The sequence below is a fragment of the Mirounga leonina genome, unplaced genomic scaffold (assembly GCF_011800145.1).
Source record: "Mirounga leonina isolate KUSES-001 unplaced genomic scaffold, KU_Mleo_1.0 Mir_418, whole genome shotgun sequence".
Classification (NCBI taxonomy): domain Eukaryota; kingdom Metazoa; phylum Chordata; class Mammalia; order Carnivora; family Phocidae; genus Mirounga; species Mirounga leonina.
Window position 1 is genome coordinate 15159380 of NW_023270739.1, and position 11076 is coordinate 15170455.

Sequence of the window (11076 nt, forward strand, 5' to 3'; positions counted from 1 at the left end):
CATAGAGTTGCTCATAATATGTTCTTATAATTGTTTGTATTTCTTTGGTGTTGGTTGTGATCTCTCCTCTTTCATTCATGATTTTGTTGATTTGGGTCATTTCTCTTCTCTTTTTGATAAGTCTGGTCAGGGGTTTATCAATCTTGTTAATTCTTTCAAAGAACCAGCTCCTAGTTTCGTTGATCTGTTCTACTGTTCTTTTAGTTTCTATTTCATTGATTTCTGCTCTGATCTTTATGATTTCTCTTCTCCTGCTGGGTTTAGGCTTTATTTGCTGTTCTTTCTCCAGCTCCTTTAGGTGTAGGGTTAGGTTGTGTATTTGAGGCCTTTCTTGTTTCTTGAGAAAGGCTTGTATTGCTATATACTTTCCTCTTAGGACTGCCTTTGCTGCATCCCAAAGATTTTGAACAGTTGTGTTTTCATTTTCATTGGGTTCCATGTATTTTTTTAATTCTTCTTTAATTTCCTGGTTGACCCATTCATTCTTCAGTAGGATGCTCTTTAGCCTCCATGTATTTGAGTTCTTCCCACTTTCCTTTTGTGATTGAGTTCTAGTTTCAAAGCATTGTGGTCTGAAAATAGGCCGGGAATGATCCCAATCTTTTGGTACCGGTTGAGACCTGATTTATGACCTAGGATGTGATCTATTCTGGAGAATGTTCCATGGGCACTAGAGAAGAATGTGTATTCCGTTGCTTTGGGGTGGAATGTTCTGAATATGTCTGTGAAGTCCATTTGGTCCAGTGTGTCATTTAAAGTCTTTATTTCCTTGTTGAAATTTTGCTTAGATGATCTGTCCATTTCAGTGAGGGGGATGGTAAAGTCCCCCACTATTATTGTATTGTTGTCGATGTGTTTCTTTGCTTTTGTTATTAATTGCCTTATATAATTGGCTGCTCCCATGTTAGGGGCATAGATATTTACAATTGTTAGATCTTCTTGTTGGATAGATCCTCTAAGTATGATATAGTGTCCTTCCTCATCTCTTATTACAGTCTTTGGTTTAAAATGTAATTTGTCTGATAGAAGGATTGCCACCCCAGCTTTCTTTTGGTGTCCATTAGCATGGTAAATGGTTTTCCACCCCCTCACTTTCAATCTGGGGTGTCTTTGGGTCTAAAATGAGTCTCTTGCAGACAGCATATCGATGGGTCTTGTTTTTTAATCCAGTCTGTTAGCCTGTGTCTTTTGATTGCAGCATTGAGCCCACTTGCATTCAGGGTAACTATTGAAAGATAGGAATTTAGTGCCATTGTATTGCCTGTAAGGTGACTGTTACTGTATATTGTCTGTGATCCTTTCTGGTCTATGTTGCTTTTAGGCTCTCTCTTTGCTTAGAGGACCCCTTTCAAGATTTCCTGTAGGGCTGGTTTTGTGTTTGCAAATTCCTTTAGTTTTTGTCCTGGAAGCTTTTTATCTCTCCTTCAATTTTCAATGACAGCCTAGCTGGATATAGTATTCTTGGCTGCATATTTTTCTCATTTAGTGCTCTGAATATATCCTGCCAGTCCTTTCTGGCCTGCCAGGTCTCCTTGGATAGGTCTGTTGCCAATCTAATGTTTCTACCCTTGTAGGTTACATATCTCTTCTCCCGAGCTGCTTTCAGGATTTTCTCTTTGTCTATGAGACTCGTAAGTTTTACTATTAGATGTCGGGGAGTTGACCTATTTTTATTGATTTTGAGAGGGGTTCTCTGTTTTTCCTGGATTTTCATGCCTTTTTCTTTCCCCAAATTAGGGAAGTTCTCTGCTATAATTTGCTCCATTATACCTTCTGGCCCTCTCTCTCGTTCTTCTTCTTCTGGGATCCCAATTATTCTAATGTTGTTTCGTCTTATGGTATCACTTATCTCTCGAATTCTGCCCTCGTGATCCAGTAGTTGTTTATCTCTCTTTTTCTCAGCTTCTTTATTTTCCATCATTTCATCTTCTATATTACTGATTCTCTCTTCTGCCTCATTTATTCTAGCACTTAGCGCCCCCATTTTTGATTGCACCTCATTAATAGCCTTTTTGATTTCTACTTGGTTGGATTTTAGCTCTTTTACTTCTCCAGAAAGGGTTTCTCTAATAACTTCCATATTTTTTTCAAGCCCAGCTAGTATCTTTAAAGTGATGATTCTGAACTCTAGATCTGACATTGTACTAATGTCCATAATGAGTAGGTCCCTGGCAGTCGGTACTACCTCTTGTTCTTTTTGTTGAGGTGATTTTTTCCGTCTCGTCATTTTGTGCAGAGGAGAATAGATTAATGAGAGAACAAAATGCTAGCAGAGTAACAATGTCCCCAGAAAATATACTCTAAACAAATCAGAAAAGACCTGAAGCAGTGGGATAAGAAAGGGAAAGAGAGAAAAAAGAAAAAGAAAAAATAGAAAAAGATAAAGATAAAAACAAAAACAAACAAAACAAAACAACAACAACAACAACAAAACCAGAATGTGATCAAATATGATCAGGCTGGTATATAGATCAGTGCCACACACTAGATTTGGGGTGTATTTTGGTCTTTTAGAAGAAAGTGCCTCCCAAAATTTTAAAGAAAGAAAAACTTATATATGTACAAAAATAAGGGTTGATATGATGAAGGGATGGAATATGACTGTAAAAGTGGAAATTATAAAAAAATTTTATAAAAGGAATTGATAAGAAGTTGTTTGAAAAAAGAAAGAAGAGGATTTAAAAAAAGAAAAAAGAAAAAGAAAAAAAAAGGGAGATGATGTGATCAGGCAGGGGAATAGAAAACACCATATACTAGAGATTTAGGGTATATTTTAATGTGTTAGAAGAAACTATCTCAAAATTTTAAAGAGAGAACAACTTATATATATAAGCCAAAAATATGGGTAACTACTATGAAGGGATAGAATATGACTCTAAAAATGAAAAATAAAATTTTTTTTTTAAAAAAAGGGATCGATAAGATGTTGGTTGAAAAAGGGAAAAAGAAAAATGCAAAAAGAAATAAAAAGACAAAAAGACAGTTAAAAAAAAAACCTTTAAAAGAGTAAAGAATCATGGTAAAAAAGCCGTGAATTCTGTGTGCAGTAGTCCCCTAGCGCTGGAGTTCTGCCGTTCTCATTGATCGGTAAACTTGGTCTTGGCTGGCTGTTCTCGCTGATCTTCTGGGGAGGGGCCTGTTGCTGTGGTTTCCAAATGTCTCTGCCGGAGGCGGAAGTGCCCCGCCCTTGCCCCCTCCCGGCTAAGTAATCTGCTCGGGTTTGCTCTCCGGGGCTTTTGTTCCCTGCGAGCTTTCCGTGCAGCTTTGGAGGCCGAGAGTGAAAATGGCGGCCTCCCAATCTCCGCCCCGGAGGAGCTGAGAACTCGGGGCCCCGCTCCTCAGTGAGCCCCAGAGAAAAGCCGTCAGTCACTCCCGTCTCCCCGGTCTCCGGCCGCACTCCGTGCTCACCCGGCCTGTGACCGCACGTTTCTATCTCTGGCACCCGAGCCCGTGTGGAGTCTCCAAACCCAGCAGATCCCTGCAGTGCACTCCCGCGCCGCTCCTCCCGGGGGAAGAAGGTGAGTCTCCCCGGATCTGCCGCTTGTTGGGTCCCTGCTGGAGGAGCAGGGGCCCGACTGTGCCGCGGATCACGGTTTATGGCCACCCCGAGCTGGGAGCCCGCGCCTCAGCTCTGTCTCTGCAGCGGGCTTCCCTGCTCTGTTACCGGGGAGCTCTGCCGCACTCAGGCACCCCCGGTCTCTCTGTGACCCCGAGGGTCCCGAGACCACACTGTCCCGGAGGGTTCCACCCCCCCCCCTTAGCCACGGGAGCGACATCCCTCAGCGGAGCCGACTTCTAAAAGTTCCGATTTTGTGCTCCGCGGCTCGATCACTTGCCAGAAGCGGCCGACCGAGGCCCCTCCCCCGCCGTCTATCCTCCCGAATATCACCTCGGATTCACTTCTCCGCACGTCCTACCTTCCAGAAAGTGGTCGCTTTTCTGATGAGAGAGTTGTTGCTCTTCTTTTCGTCGACCTCCTGTCGAGTTTGTAGGTGTTCAGAATGGCTTGATCCCTATCCAGCTGAATTCCTGGGACCAGACAAAATCCAGGTCTCCTACTCCTCCGCCATCTTGCTCCGCTGACGACTACTTTTGTATTAGAACTTAGACACAAATGCACCAATGTAAATGTAGTTGAATCTTTCCCAATGCCATTATTTCTGAAAACAATGCTGAATTAAACAGCCATAATTGAGGATGAATCAATTTTAGGATATAAATTACATGTATTTATTTATAGTACTGTCACTGAAGAACAGAATAAGGTCCTATGGTATAAAATAATTGTTACTAAGATTCTGAATTAACAGCTTGCTTATATTTCTTCAGGGGTATCTGATTCGACTTATGGTACATTTATTACACATACTGTAAGTGTCTTCTAAGGAAGATAATATGCCACTTCAGCAAAAAAAAAAATGTTTTTCTCAAAGTCTCATTGGAAAATAGATATTGATAATTTTTTAAAACTGATGCATTGGAGAAATTAAGTATTTAACACACTCACTAGTGAATGATGTTTACAAATGAGGAATCCTTTTATAATATATAAAATAAATAATAATTGCAATGACAGATAACATTTGTTGAGTGCATATTATGTATTAGGGACTGTTCTAAGTGTTTAGTAAATATTAATTCATTTAGTCCTCACGATGGCTTTATGATATACTCACTGTTACTATTGTCTATTTCACTGATGGAGGAAGCTTTACCTTTAGCAGGTGTAAGACACATATGTATGTATGTGTATATATAGACACTTATATATACACACATATATAAACTTTAAAAACTTATTTTATGTCAATTTTATTTCATATGTAAAGCTATATTATTATATACTATATTATTAAAGCTGACATATGTGTACGTATATCTATGTGTGTGTATTCCACTTACACAGATAACGTCTATAAATCTATAAATATACCATGCTCTTGGTGCCTAAGTGAGGGAGGTATAGAAACTATTTATATCCCTCTCCTCCTGAACACAAGGTGCAGAGTGGGAGTTGGTAACTGTGGGTTGACGTCATATAATATGTTTAAACTCTTTGAACAGCAAAGTTGGGTCAGAGACTTATCAAATAGTTCTTTTTGTCTGACACTTCACCTCTGTGAACGAAGGTTTAGAAAATAAGGGAAGGGAGGATGGTTTTGCGGTTCATTAAAGATGGCAACACTTTTTTAAGGCAGCGCTGGAGCTCACAGACATCAGACTTGTGGAAGGGATGGGATGTCGCAGAGTGGGGAGTTAAGGAAGAGCAAAGGTGTTGGGGTCCATCTAGATCCAAAGAACCAAGAATGCATGCTGGTAAATGTGACCTGAACTTAGTGTCCCTCCATCATTTGGCTGGAGTTTCTTCACTGTGAAATTGTGATGACATCTTTTGTTCACTGCAAAAGTGAATTTGGGAATTAAGTTTTGTATAAAATCAAAGCATTTTGAAAAGTAAGAGAACATGCAAACGCAAGTCATTCTTTTGTGACTAATATCAACAATTACTGCCATAAACATTATCGTTGGCTATGCAGGGCTAAGTTAAGGACTTATCCAATGGCTGCTCACACTGACAGTAAGTATTCTTTCTGGTGACCGTATGATCCATCATGTCCCTCTCTGAGAAGCTTTTATATGCTATATTCTTTACCTTCATCACAGCGCTGTGGGGTAAGTCATAGTATCCCATTTACTGATGAGGAAATCGAAACAGAGAAACAAAGCAATTTGCCGCAATGATGGTTGCCTCCAGCACAGATGCTTGCAGGCATTCCATATTAAAAAAAAATGTTCATAGCTGAGAAATTAACAAATCATTCCATTTAGAACCTCCAATTTAGAAAAGTTCAGTTGAGAGCACAGAAGGCCAGTCTATCATCACATGCCATCTTTTGGTCCAACTTTCTATAGAAGTCTCAAACTACCCAAATAAGGGGCAGAATAAGGTAACGTTTTTATAAACTACAGATGTGATGTCACACAGGGACCCAGGAAAGAGCTTGTTGTCAGGAGAAGACTTGACATTAAGAAAGATGCTCTAGCGTTCCGAAGGTGGGTGGCATCCCTCCCGCACCGCCCGAGGTCGTTGTGAAATGCAAGCCTCTGCATCAGGACTTCCATATAAGTTTGTCCCTATGTTTGGGCTTTTTCTCCTACTGCTTCCTCCATATTCACCACCCCGTGTTTTCCCCACCCCTATGGGAATCAATCTGATTTTTAAGTCGGTGATATTGGGATCAGTAATTGTAAGGTGTTTATTGGGTGCTTACTGTCCTAGGTAGTCCTTGTGAGAGATTTGAGAAGTGTGACTTAATTCAACTTCATTTATTGGGCATTTCCCAGGTGCCAGGCATTGGCCTTCGTGTTTGGGATAATTGACTGAAAAGGACACAATCCTTTTCCTTGACAAGCTCCACCTGGTCTAAGACTCAGGTCTTTCATTCATTCATTCTATCAAATTTATTGAATACCCATGATATTCTTTATAACGTAGTGGTGAAGAGCCATTTTGGTCAAGTAAAACCTAAAGAGTGAGACATGAAATAATGACATGATGGTGTTAAGGTCTATAGTCCTTTAATCATCATTCAGAAATCCAGAATCTCAGAAGATTGAAAATTCTTTTATAACTCATTTGGCATCGGCTATGACCCGAACTGGAGTAAGGCAATTTATAGCTTTGTCTCACTTAATGTGAATAGTCATGTATTTTGATAAAGATGCATTAATACATTTGATTATGGGGTGTTACTCTGGACCCTAATGGATAGTGTTACATGAAATAATTTATGCACCATTGCATAATACATAGTGTATGCACTATCATATACAAAAACATTTAAATTCCCAAACTCAACTTGGAGGGTTTTGGAAAAAGGATTTTGAAGTTGTCTAATGGATAAATACAGTGGAGGCTTACAGAAGGGAGAAGTCAATCCAAGTTGGAACTGTCACAGAAGTCTTCCTGTGGCAGGATTTGAACTTGATTTTGAAGAGTGGACGATGTGAAAGAACAAAGTAGTGAATGCAGTGGGAAGTAACAACAAGGAACAGATCCACTTCTATGGGGCCTGAAGCTTATACATTTCGAGGGGGCCTTTTTAAGGAAAAGAATACAAAATTATGGATATTGTTAAAAGGACTGGGAAAGACCTTTGCAGATGAAAGGCCCTGAAGCTTAAGTTTTATTTGTTTTTTAGTAAATCCATCTTTGAGCAAGGCCAAAAGCACAGATTATTTATTTTACAAAGTGAAATATCCCTGTAGATCTATGAATAAATATATGTGTTGGTATGTGAGGGAGAAAAAACTTGAGTTCTTGTAGGAGAAAGGAGTGAATTTGACTGTTTTCATCTTTTTGAATTGTTGGAGATTTTGAAAATTGATAACCACAACAAACTGTCTTTAAAAAAAAAAAAATCTAGGCATAATATATATGGCCTTTGAAAAGTGGTCCAAAGAGCTTTTTTTTTTTTTTTTAAGAATGAATCCAATTATGAGTGTATTTCAGAATGAATGGCCTTTCTCAGTTTTCTCATGTTTGATTCCGTAGCTAGTCAACTTCTAAAGTGATGAGAAGATTTGACAATCAGAAATAATTTAATATACTTATGTGGCAAACTCTTTAAAGGAGAGAAAAGGCCATATTTCGTTTGAAAATTTCTTTGAAATAGACTATTTAGTCATAGATTGTCTTTAGATTTCAGGGGCTACACTTGAATTTAAAAAAATCTTTAGAGATGAATAATTTAAGATTAAAATGGAAATTTCAATTAGACTACCTAACAATACTCTTTTACAAAACTATGCACATTGATTTCTATCTATTCATAAAAGTAATACTGATAGTCAATGTTTTGTGAGTACTTACTATGGGCCAAGTACTGTTCTGATTCCCTTTTAACAGTGTATCTTCACTTTCCTTTCTTTTTTGTATCTTTTGTTTTTTATGAAGATCTGTCATTCTTGCTTGGCTTCTTTTATTTATTTTTAATAGCTTTATTAAGACATAATTCACATATCATACAGGTCCTCTGTTTACAGTGTACCCTTTGCTGGTTTTTTAGTATTTTCACGGATCTGCGCAACCATCTTCACAACTAGTTTTGCACTTTCATCAGCTCATGTAGAAACTCTATACCCTTAGCTATTATTCTCCCCCCTCCTGGCTCTAAATGATCACTAATCTCCTTTCTGCCCCTATACATTTCCCTATTCTGAGAATTCAATATGAATGGGATTATATAATATGTGGCATTTTGTGGCTGGCTTTTTCCATTTCACAAAATTTGTCAAGATCCATCCATGTGGTAGCGTGTTGCTATTCATTCCTGTTTGTGGCCAAACAATATTCCATCATGTGCCTAGACCACATTTTGTTTATGCGTTCATTAGTTGATGGACATTGAGGTTGTTCCCACTTTTTGGTTATCGTGAATAATGCCGCTATAAACACTTACGTGCAGGGGGAGACGAACCATGAGAGACTATGGACTCTGAGAAAGAAACTGAGGGTTCTAGAGGGGAGGGGGTGGGGGGATGGGTTAGCCTGGTGATGGGTATTAAAGAGGGCACGTACTGCATGGAGCACTGGGTGTTATACACAAACAATGAATCATGGAACACTACATCAAAAACGAATGATGTAATGTATGGTGATTAACATAACATAATAAAAAAACAAAAAACAAAAAACAAAACACTTATGTGCAAGTTTTTGAGTAGGCATATATTTTCATTCCTCCAGGAGGCAGTGTCTGTATCAATCTTCTCCGTACTCCCTTGGCCTGTTGTTCTTATCCCCTTTCCCACAGGTGGAAACAGAGTTGGGAGGTTAGGGCACTTGTCCAAAGTCACTTGACCTGTGCAAGAAGGAGTGAGGCCATAAACCTCGTGCTTCTCTCTAGACCAGCTCCTCTCAGAAGGGTATCCAGGCTCTCCTTTTAAGGACATTTAAAAAACTGTACAAAATTAATAACTGCCATTTAAATATACCCACCCCCAGCCACTTACCTGTCACCTGACTAAATGCTACACCTATTTCCTAAAGTGCATCCAGAAAATACCATTCTTACAAACGTTATAGCCTGCAGAGAATTAGCACCCCTTGCACATTCTACATCATTTTTTTAAAAAAATCACATTTTTCTCACTTTGCCCCAAATTACTTATGTTTCTAATAGTCAGTGTGGGTAGAGGTTCGGAATGGCAAAGGCCATCCAGAAACGGTCTATTAACGAGTCCCCTCCCCCCCCCCCCCGAATTTTTCTTTGGGGTGAAATCAGTATTGCATGTTAGTTCCTTCCTTCCCACACCTCCTCTAGGTTAAAGTTGAATTCTTTGAGATCCCGATTTTTTTTGTGCGTGACTTTAACAATATTCTCTTCACATGTCCTTGCATAAGCCCAACAATTGCTTGTTGACCCATTTTAACCTCTTTTGAGCGTCATCTTCAAAGTGTAACTGTCCTTGACAATGAAAGAGACCTTCCTATTGTCTGGTCCTTCCAGGCAATCTTTAGCACGGAGCTAAATGGCTTTCAGATGGAGGAGTTGGCCAGAGGAAGGAGACAAAGTAAGCTGTTGTTCCTGAGTGACTTTGCTAAAGTTTCCCTTTTCTCTCTTAGAATGGTGCCTTTCTATAGAAGATGACAGACGTTTTGACAGGTGCAATATGCTTTGAACTGTTGTGTCCGATAATTCTTTTGTCTTGGGTTTTCCCAGTAGAGTGGTACATCTTAGGATGCTGATATGCGTATTGTTTGCTTTTCATTTAGTGTGGTGAAGCCTTCCTTCTCACTTTCCCTCCTCTTCACTCTTGAGGCCCTTTGCACGCATGTCACTAACCCAGATGGGAAGGCAGGCACTGGTGCAGGAACCTCTCCCCGAACCTCCCCCCACCGCCCTTTTTTTCTCAAAATGGAAATCACTTCTAGCATAGTTTTCTCATTATTGTTTAAAAAGAAAGAAAGAAAAGAAAAAGAAATTACTTAGAGAAGGACAAAACACAGTGGCACATCAGAAGCCATGGCCGACAGAGCTAAAACCCTAATAATAATAATACCTAACACACACTGAGACCCTCCATGTGTCAGATATTATGCTAAGACCTTGACATGCCTTGTCTATTGTGGAAAAAGTGGAAATTATCTATGACCTAATAACCCAGTGACACCCATTGTTTACATTTTGGAGTATATCCTTTCATACATTTTTCTTAGCATATTACATTTTGCACTTTTTTGGGAAAAATGAGCCCACATTGAACACACTGTTCTTTATGCTGATTTTTTCCCCTATCACAATGAATGTGGATATTTTTGCCAAATCAACAAATAGTTTATATCATACCAGTTTAAATACCTACATAGAATTTTGTTGTACCATCATAATTTAATTAACCAATTTATTATGCGAGCACATTTTCGGGACTTCCAAATTTCACTATTGCAAATATTTTTTTTGTGATAAATATGATGCATATATCTTACATATCCTTATATGTACTTTTCTGATTATTTTTATAATATAAAGTCCTAAAAGTGGGATCACTGGTCAAAATGTGTGCAAGATTTAGCTTTTGATTATCTTTTGCCCCTGTTCAGAAAGATTGTTAAGTATTTCATCTGACATGCTCTCTGACTTCCAGAATTTAAAAAAGAGGTGATGTCACAAAAGAGTTAGCCTAAACAAAAATAGACACCAGAGATCCTAAATCAAATCATTTTGCCTCTTCACCTTTTGTCATGGTGAATTAGATCTACATAGATTTTTCTGCTTTGGTTTAACAGGGGAAAGTTTTTATTTGACAAAATAGAGGACTTCTCTTACTTTAGGAGCTAAAACTGGGAGCTTCCACATATATAATGAAATAGCACTAATTGTCCCATATCTAAACTGTTATGGAAACAGAAACTTAACATTGTCCAATTTGTTTCTCTGGATGTCCTTTTGTGTATTTCCATTAATTGAGGTCATTGCCTAGCACCTTGTCCCAAGTATGACTAAAAAGAACAGGCTGAACCAAGGTAGGAGGGAATCATCTATAAAATAAAATAAAATAAAATAAAATAAA